The sequence below is a fragment of the Phyllostomus hastatus genome, unplaced genomic scaffold, assembly GCF_019186645.2.
Source record: "Phyllostomus hastatus isolate PE091 unplaced genomic scaffold, TTU_PhHast_1.1 phas_contig_29, whole genome shotgun sequence".
Lineage (NCBI taxonomy): Eukaryota > Metazoa > Chordata > Mammalia > Chiroptera > Phyllostomidae > Phyllostomus > Phyllostomus hastatus.
The window spans coordinates 25773555-25783621 of record NW_025333835.1 but is presented as its reverse complement, the minus strand read 5'-3'; the positions used below and the strand labels follow the sequence as shown (position 1 = coordinate 25783621).

At 37.3% G+C, this 10067-nt stretch overlaps 1 non-coding gene across 1 annotated transcript; it reads right to left on the bottom strand.

Annotated features, from left to right (window-relative positions):
- Nucleotides 1-7090: 7090 nt before the first annotated feature.
- LOC123818961 lies at nt 7091-7253 on the bottom strand. The gene has a single exon (XR_006785737.1). It is a non-coding gene; the product is annotated as a U1 spliceosomal RNA (small nuclear RNA).
- Nucleotides 7254-10067: the final 2814 nt, after the last annotated feature.

The window sequence follows — 10067 nt, the reverse complement described above, 5'->3', positions numbered from 1 at the left end:
AAGATAATATTGTTTATTCTGGAAGATTGTATGTATCGCAGTTGGGAATTAATTTGTGATTTTTACTGAAGGTTTGTCGATGATATGTAGTTTTCTTTAAAAGGTCTTGCCTTTAAGCACAGTAGACATTAGAGACGTAGTACCTTGAAACTTGAGGCATTTTACTAAGCCAACATCAAAGTAGCCAAAACTCTCATTAAGAAATAAATATTCTCTGCCTTGATGGGGTTGGTCAGTTGGTTACAGTATGTCCTATACACTAAAAGGTTGCAGGTTTGATTCTGGTTAGGGCACATATGTAGGTTGTGGGTTTGATCCCCAGTCAGGGCACATATGTAGGTTGTGGGTTTGATCCCCAGTCAGGGCACATATGTAGGTTGTGGGTTTGATCCCCAGTCAGGGCACATGTGTAGGTTGTGGGTTTGATCCCCAGTCAGGGCATGTACAGAAGGCAACTGATTAGTGTTTCTCTCTCATATCGATGTTTTTCCCCCTGCCCCTTGCTTCCTTTTTCTCTAAAATCAATAAACATATCCTTGGGTGAAGATTAAAAAAAGAAAAAGAAAGTAAAAGAAAGAATAATATACAAGTCCCTGATCCAGTTGTCTTTGAGGATATATCCTTCTCTTCCTGTCTCTAAGAATAACTACTATCCTCACCAATGTGAAAGTAAATTATCTTGCATCTTATGTATGTGCCCCTAATGACATATTATTTGGTTTTGCTTGCTTTTGAACTTTACATAAACAGAATTATATCATATAAACATTTCAAATTATGTATCTTTCATTCACTGTTGTTTGTGAAATTCATCTCTGATGATATTTGTAGCTATAATTCATTCATTTTCATTACTGTACTACATCAATGAATTATGATATCCCATTTTATATATTCAATATACTCTATTAAGATCTCTGTTGCCATGAATTTTCTTATATATTTTGTATGCATAAAAAAGAGTTTATCTAATATATTAAACCCTAATGATAGAATTGGTGGGTCATATAGCATGTCTGTTTCATATTGATTTAAGACCTATTTTCTAAAGAAAATTTTCAATTTATGATTTATCCAGAAATATATGAAGGTTTCTATTAATTCATGTCCTCTGATATTTGGTAATACATAACTTAAAATTTTTAGTCTGGTGAGTGTAATATGGTATCTCATTCCAATTTTTATTTGTATTTTTCTGATTTTTACTGACTCTGGGCATATTTTCGCGTTCACTATTCACTTTAGTTTTCTCTTCTTTGAAGTGCCTATTCAAATCTTTTGCCCAATTTTCTGTTAAACTGTTCAAAATATTCTTCCAAATGTTAGTTATGTCTAAAATGTATGTGATTTAATATATTCACAAATTCTTGTGCTTTGACTTTTCAATTCCTTTGGGTGTGTTGATGACTGGATGATCTCATTTTTAACATGATCACATTCATTATACTACATATTGCTTTTTACAATTAGTTTTTTAATCTACCCTTGGTTTTTGATTTGGTAAGATTTTGGGGTTTGGCAAGAGTTAGAAATATAATGTCCTCCTCCTCCCCCATGGATAGCACCATTTATTGCAGTGCCCACTGCAGCTCTTCCACCTGACTGCCAATGGCATATCTGTGAAGTGGGAAGGGTACATACATGTACAAATCTGTCTCTGGGTTCTCTACTTGAGTTTCATTGGTTTTCTTGTCTTATGTGGCAATTTAATTAGAAAAGAGAGAAGTACCACATAAAACAGAGGAAACAACCACACATCATGGTATTTTAGAATAAATTTGTGGTTGATTGTGGTATAATTATTGGGACTATTTATTTCTTAATAGCAAAAGCACCACTGCATAGACTCATTGGGCAGGACTGTAGACATAAAGAGTACCCTCACATAATTTGGAGAACCCAGTGCAAAATGAAAACACAGGGTCCCTTGTTGAAAAACATCATGGGAAATTTAAAGACGGTGGCAGCAGAGCCTAAACCAATCGTGGGCACTTCTGGGGTGGGACCCTGAGCAACGGCACAGTCACAGATCCACGAGGTCAGCCTGCAGGTAAAAATGTGATGAGATAATCCTCTTCTTATGTGAGAAAGGTAACACCATGCAAGAATAAGCTCAATATTCTTACAAAAACAGCTTTCCATCAGGAACATAGATTACCTAAAAGAAATGATACAGCAGCATGGAATCAGACAGAATTGTTAACACTAAATTACATTTGATACTGGTCAATATAACTGTAGTGACAGGGACTCCTATTACTGGAGGGAAAAATTAGTCTTTAATTCTCTCTGTTCTTATTCTTCATTCTCCAAGTACAAGTTTGGTTATGTTTGTAACCTTTATGTGGGACACTGATTATTGAGCTAGGTTGTAACAACTCAGTCATTTGTGTATGAGTTGTTCCTACTTTCATCGATTCTCCCGCCTGGAGATTTTGGGTTAGACTGTCAAGGGCCCCTGGAGAATGTAGGTGCACCTAAGGATTGTGCTCTACTCTTAATTTGCTTTTGCTAATCTTATGTGGGTTAGGATGCTTATCAATTAACAGAGTTTTGTGTTAAATAAGGGTGAGAAGCTTCCAAGAAGCAACTAATCTTCGTAGAAGTGCATGAATTTTAGTAATAGGCCTTTCAACTAATTTTTGATCATTAACCGACCTTCTAAACTTATGTTTGGTTTTATTGCTGTGCTCAGACCATGCCTAACAAAGGCCTGTATTGATACATGTGGTACTGTAATGAGTAATTAATTCTCAGAGTTTGGCTTATTTTCAGTTGGCAGACTTCTTATTCCTCTAGTATTTATTGCATTTCCCTTCTGCTGCCTGAAATTTTGTAGTCCCAGTGCCCAGATTGGTGCCAAATAACTCAGGTTAATTTGTTCACATATATATATATATATATTTACAATTATAAGGAAAAAAAACAGTTACTGTATATCTACTATGTACTCACAAGTAAACTGATTTTTTATTCAGACACAAATGTAAAAATAAGAAAAATATTACTATCTTATAGACTATAAAAACAAAGCTCAGAGAAGTTATAGAAGTTACCCATGTTTATACATCCACCAAAAACTAACAATGGCTGTGCAAATAGGAGAGGTTTGACAAATATTTTTTAAATGAATGTTGCAGAATGCAGTTTGGCTTCCAAACACTACATATTTTCACAACATGTAAAAGATGAGCAGGGACAGCAAATTTAGTTGAACTCAGCTTTGGAATTATCTTTGGTTTTTACCTGATTATGATAACCTTTCTATCACAAAGGCAGTATCAGAATGGATCCACTAAATAGTAAAATCTTAAAAAGATTCAAAATTAGTCTCAGAGTTACAGCCCACAATATCCCACAGGAAGAAAATGAGATAATCTAGGATATGCACCTATAAAGCTGGTTAATATATGTGAATAAATAATCATGGTTATAAGGTGATTTTTATAACTGTAGAGCCTGTTAAGTTCAGAAATGTCAGTTTTCCTATGCTACAGACTGCTGAGTAAGATTGAATGGCTCCTACTAGGATCACCTGGTACTTAGAAAGCTTTATTTATATAGAAATGTTTTGAAAGAAGAAAATCACAACTTCTTTGCTTTGTTATTGATGGTGTCTTTTATGAAGTGCTTGCTCATAAGCTGTCCTTGTTTCTCCTGGCAGCTGTATCTCAGGAATACAGTGCTGATAAAGCTTAGACATGAAGTGGCTTCTCTAGTTCACCCCATGAACGGTGCTAACTCCTTGTCAGCCCCAGATGGTTTATTTATAAGGCATAGAAGTCCACCAAAGCTAAACTAACTAAAGTAAGGAGAAATGCCCACAGAACTTATTTAAAAGAAATTTTGCTGAGGGAACCACATGTCCAAGAGTGTGCACATGTGCTTGCAACAGTGTGTGTGTGTGTGTGTGTGTGTGTATGTGTGTGTGTGTGTACACATCAAGCCCCGGGTTTCCTTGACCATGGTTCTTCATATGTGTTGGCTTCAGGCTTATCACTCTGTAAACAGCCTTGTCTTCTTAATTGTCTGCATATGCATGTCTCATGACAGCTGCATGTAGACCCAAAATCTACACGTAACATTCCTTTTAGGTCCCTACAGTTTAAATGATTCCATCAATGTACCCCAATTCTAAATTTCAGCGAGAGAGGACCTGATTGGCTCAACTAGAGTCAGGTGTCTACTCCAACTAATCTTTTGTGAGCTGGAAGATGGGCTCCTGCAACCAGAATGTAGGAATGCATCACCAGAATGTAGATGCTATCCATATTGAGAGCGTTGGGCCAAAGTGTTGATGGGTAAAGTTAACATGGACATTACTGTAGTGTGCCAGTTGTAATGAATTCTAACATATTTAGACAAACAGAAATAGCATTAGAAGCATTTCTACCATAATCTGTCTGATCTTGATTCTTCACTGTTTTTGAGCCACAAAATGAAGGAAGCAAAGCATCTTCTTTGGGCACTAAGAAATTCTAAAATAAAAACTCCATAATTCTATGTCAAGCAAAATAATGTTTATATGTTACATAATGGAAGATTACTGTCCTGGCTGGCTATTCTAGTATATCTAAGAAAGGAAAGGTGTATTAGTTACCTGCTGCTGCCTAACAAATTACACCTAAACTTAGCAGCATGAAACCACAAACAGTTATTGATTCAGTGTCGGTGGGTCAGGAATCCTGGAGCAGCTTAGCTGACTATCTCTGATTCAGGGTCTCTCTTAAGGTTGCCGTCAAGGTCTTGGCCAGGGCTGCGTCCATCTCACGGCTGCAGTGGGAGAGGAGCCACTTCTGAGCTCACCTGCATGGCTGGCTATAAGCAGGCCTCCGACCTCATTAGCTGCTGGCCAGAGACATTGGTTCTTTGCCACACAGGACTCTCTAGGGCTGTTTTATCACAAATTTTGGATAATCAGCTATTTACATTACTAGGCCAACAATTATTTTTCAAAACTGAGTTATCAATATACTATGGTAATTTGCTTTTGTTTCCCTATTGTTTCTGATTCCCCTCATTTTTAATGTTGTGAAATTTTCACTATTTTTCTAAATGTGCGACAGATCTCTGTAACAATTGTATTTTTCCAAGTGACCATATATATATATTTTTTAAACTATCAATTCCATTTTCTTTGTCTTTGGAGATGCTCTTTGCACTGTGCCCTGTCGTCGGGTTCCATTGTGCACCGTTGCTCCCACACCTGACTCTCCCCTTCGGGTTTCTCTGGAATGGGATGACCTTTCATTTCCTGGATCCCCAAGTTTTTCTTTAATAGCTCCTCATCTTTTTGAAGAACATTTTCTAATACTTTCCTAAGAAGTACTATATGACCTTCAATGGTATTACCTTCACAATTTGCATGAGCTGGAGATGGAATTCTAGGTTAAAAATACTTTTTGCACAGAAAGAACTTTTTTGACTATGCTTCTACTTTTTTTGTTTGTGTATTCTATTACAGTTGTCCCATTTTTTCCCCTTTTGCCCCACCCCACCCACCCCTCTCGCCCACAGTTAACCCCCTCTCTGTTGTCCACGTCCATGCGTCATTTTAAAGGTAATATTCCACTGGCTTCTAGATTGCAGGGTTGCTGCTGTAAAGCCTGAAGCCATTGTCATTTTAATTGTTTTTTATGACTTTTTTTATTCTCAATGATTATTTTAGGTTGTACTCCTTGTTCCAAATGAGCGTATGTTTCAATGTGCTGGGACTCACTAAACCTTCTTAATCAGAAAATTGGTTCTTCACTCCTGAAAACTATTTCTGTTTCTGTACCTGTGTTGTTGTTTTCTATTTCTCAAATTTTGTCACACATGCTATTTAAATAGTGAACCTTCTGGCTTAGTCTTTAATTATAAACATTTTCTCCCAAATTTTACATTAAGTAAGCATTTATTTTATTTTCCTTGAGATTTCATCAATTTCATCATCCAAATCATATATTGAATTCTTTATTTCTTCTTTTAAAAAATTGTCTAAAGTCCTTTCTTGTCTCATGCTTGTTTTCTTTTGTTTATGGGTGCAATTTGTTCTCTTATCTCTCTGAAGATATTAACCATTTCATTTTAAAGGTTTTCACCTGCTCCCAAAATTTCCCCATTGTCTCTGAGTCCTCAAGATCCCCCTGTTTTCTATTAGTGGGTCTATTTGTTCTGGCCTTTTTCTTCCCAGTTGGAGGATTTCCTCAATACTTGAGAATCCTTTAACCTGGCTATTCATTCATTCTTACTCAAGAATGACTTCTGACGCCTTGAGGAGTGTGGGTGGGGGATGAGGGTCCGGCAGACTTATGTTGGGAGAGTGCACTCATTTCACAAGCTGAGGCTGGGGAGATGACAAACAAGTTAGAGACAGTTTTCATCTGGCTAGTGACATTTGAGATGCAAATAAAGGAAGAGTGAGAAGGTCCCACAGTAGAGTATCTAGACTTTTTCTTAATGTGCCTTTGTCAACCCACAGGTGCTCCTAGATCTTACTGCAGATTCCCTAAGTCTGAAGACATTTCTATGTCCAAAGCTTAAACTCCTAGTGCCCCACGGTTCGGGGTGTGGTGGTACGGGCTTGTGGCTGGAGAAAGAGGGGACCCTAGGCTCTTGACTATAAGATGGAGCAGGGTTCCCCTCACCAGGGTTCCCCTCCGCCAGCTCCTCTGTATTCAACCCCTTTCTTGTGTTTCCAAATCCCCCCCAGAATTCTGGGCTGAGGCATCAGTATTCTCAGAAATTCTTAGAAAGTCCCTAAATGATAAGCTAATCTGTATTTTTATAATGGTTTATTTGAGTGTTTTTGTATAATAATAGGTGACCATAATAATAAACATTAAATCATTTTCCTGTCATAGAGCCAAATTTGCAGAGGTGTTGGGTAAAAATAGTAACAAATACATAGTTTATGATTATCATGAACTCATATTATAACAAAATTATGTATTTTAATAACATGAAAATGACCTCCATCTGGTATTGCTATTTGGTAATAGAAAACATTAAAAGAGGGAAACATGGAATAAAAATAAATGCTAAATAAATGTGAGGATATTGAAAGATAATACTGCAAATATGTAAAATACATATATTTTTTATTTTTCAGGGGAGAGCACGAACGCAGCCCCCCACCACCACGATTATGCAGTCGAATTGCCCACGTGTGGGGACATCGCAGGGGTCAGCACACCCGGAGCGCAGTGGGTAAGCCTCGCCCCGGGAAAACCGCCTTCGGGGTCGTGGCATCTCCCCTGCACGGTAAGTGTGTGTAATTTATGTTAAAGGTGTTTTTCCTAATGAAAGTTTAAAACATACGAGGCATTTCGGGTCTATTCAATTATCTTGATTTTTATTTCATAACAAATATTCCATTTTGTAGGAAAATTCCTTTCATTTTGTGGCAGTTGGTAGCGTAAGTCCAAAAAAATCTGCAATAATGAAATTATTTCACTCATTTGCCCTGAATTTGTTTTTGCCATTGAAACTTCTATTGCTTTGCTGATTCAGATTTTAGATCAGTTACTAATTCTGTTTAGTATTCTGCAACATTCTAATCTTCTTCTCCCTGCATTTCTCTGTGAAAGTGTTTACAAAGCCCAGTAGTCTATGGAGTATTTTCAAACATTGGAAAAGGCCAGCTGACATTATTGGGTAGAATTATAGTAACATAACATCCTGATATCCTAACACAATTAACAACACCACACAGAATTACGTGTGGAAATTGCCAATTTAAGAACTTATTTTGCTTCCAGAACTTGTTATTTCTTGGAACCACTCTCTAAGGATTTGTATAAAGTATACTATGCATATAAATGTATTAATATTTATTTTATTTGCGATAATCATGCACTCTTAGCAGCAGATGGGGCCCAAACACTTAGAACATGGCAACAGAGACGATTAGGTCTTAACTGCCTCCCTCCTCTTTGCTCACGTCCTAGTTCTGGAAATGTCACCCTTACTCTTTGACTCTGCACGTCAGTGATTTTTGCTCTTGCTTCCAACTTGAGATCAGTCTACTTCTTCAAACTACTAATATCTCTATGGTGACTATTCAGCTTTAATTCTGACAGGGAACTTGTTATTCTTTTTCTTGTTTTCCCAAATGATTTTTCTCTGGGTTCAGAAAAACATAAATTTTCTAGAAAATGCTGGGAAACATTTCCCTTGTGGAAACACTATTCTATGCACAGCACTTCATTTTTTCCTGTCTGGAGTACCTCCGAACACTGAAGGCCTCAGAATTCCATGGGGTAGTTTGGCTCATCCATGACCCTCTCTGCAGATAATTAAGTTTAGACTTTCTCTGTTCTTCTAAATTGGTTATTTTCCTTTTGCTTCTCGTCTCCCCACATTTCATGGAATCTCTTACCTTCTATTTCCCCTTTTCTAGTTACTTCTGTTCTTGTGGATTAATATCTTTACACAAATCACAGTGATATTTAGGGCCTTGAAAGGAGATAAATGAGACACATGAATCTATGACTTTTACTCGTGCCCTTCCTTGCCCTTGGTGCCTAACCTGCCACCTGCCTAACCACAGCTGACAAGGGAACACTTTACGTATGGCACAACTGTAGCCTATCCCTAATGAGTCAACTTAAAGGACAAATGATGGATTCCAGACTCAAGCTGTGTCTGTCAGATTCTCTCATCTAAATATTTAAAATTGGTATTAAGTAAAAAATATTAGGCAATGGTAATCACCAAGGTAGAAATAACCGAACCTGTTTTTTTCATTTTTTATTCATTACTCAGTTCATGAGCACCTATCCATTACCTGGTTTTGTGTAAGTGCTGTGTTATGAAATAAGTAACTCCCAGTCTCTGCTATGCAGGAACCCACAGTCTAGTCCAGGGCAGCGATTTTCAACCTTCCTCACTTCATGGCACACACAAACTAATTACTAAAATTCTCCACCACCCCAACAAATTCATAGTTTTGCCAATCTGACAAAAAATAGGTATAATTTTGATTCATTCACACCAGAAAGCTATTGTTGTGTTGGCTGTTGCCATTTTTTAATTTGACCATCTCAGGGAAACGAGGTCAGTTTCCCTGACTAAACAGTCAGGTATTGCATGTTTGAAAAATTCTTGCCACACTGTTTGAAAATTGCTAGTCTAGGGGACAGAAAAGTCAACAAATAATTAGCCTAACACACTTAACAAAGATATGTCAGCTAGCTGTTTGTAATGCAGAGAAAGACGTGCTTATCTGCCAGAGAGAATCAAGAAAGGCTTCACAAAAGGCCAGAACATTGCGCTGCAACAGGTGAGATGGAGGTGGGCAATGGAGAAACAGACAGACAAATCCAGACAGAGAAAAGAGCACATGCAAAAGATCATGTTCAGGATGAGCAAGAAGTACCACAAGATCTGAGAATAAGGTGTTTGGGTGGCTGGTGGCATGTTTGAAAGTTACGAGTGCAGGCTGGCAAAGATCATAGAGAAGTTTCACATTTTTCCTGAGGCTATAGGAACTTTTTGGCTTGAGGGTGATGTGATTATATTTACATTTTTATGCTTAGTGGCACTGGGATTTTACTGCGTAGCTGAGAGAGGGGGCAGTTTGAACATTGTATAAAAGCTCTCACATTAATTTGGTGGAGAGGGCGCTAGCTCAGGAGTTACAGGATTTTTTTTTCTTTCACATTTTCATTTAGTGGAGATATCAGAAAAGTAAGTGGAGGAGTCACATTCTCCAGGAAGCCTCCCTTGTCTACCCCATGAGTCTGTGTCCCTCTCTTTTGCTTCATAGCATCCTTAGTTATAATCTCTACACTTTACCAGACTCCCTCAATTAGCTTTCAGGCACATTGAAAGCACTGATAATCTAAGTCTAAGTATTCATAGCTGTATACAGGATGGGACAAAAGCAGGTATACAGTTGTTCATATGGCAAACAAAACAATAATTAACAAATAATAATATAAGAATAAACTCTGTTTCATGTACTCACAACCATAAACCTACTGTATTTATTACGTGGGCCAAAAAGTACGTATGGTTTTTTCCATAAGGTAAAAGACATATTTTTCATTTTCACCAATAACTTGATTGATTCAGATATTTTT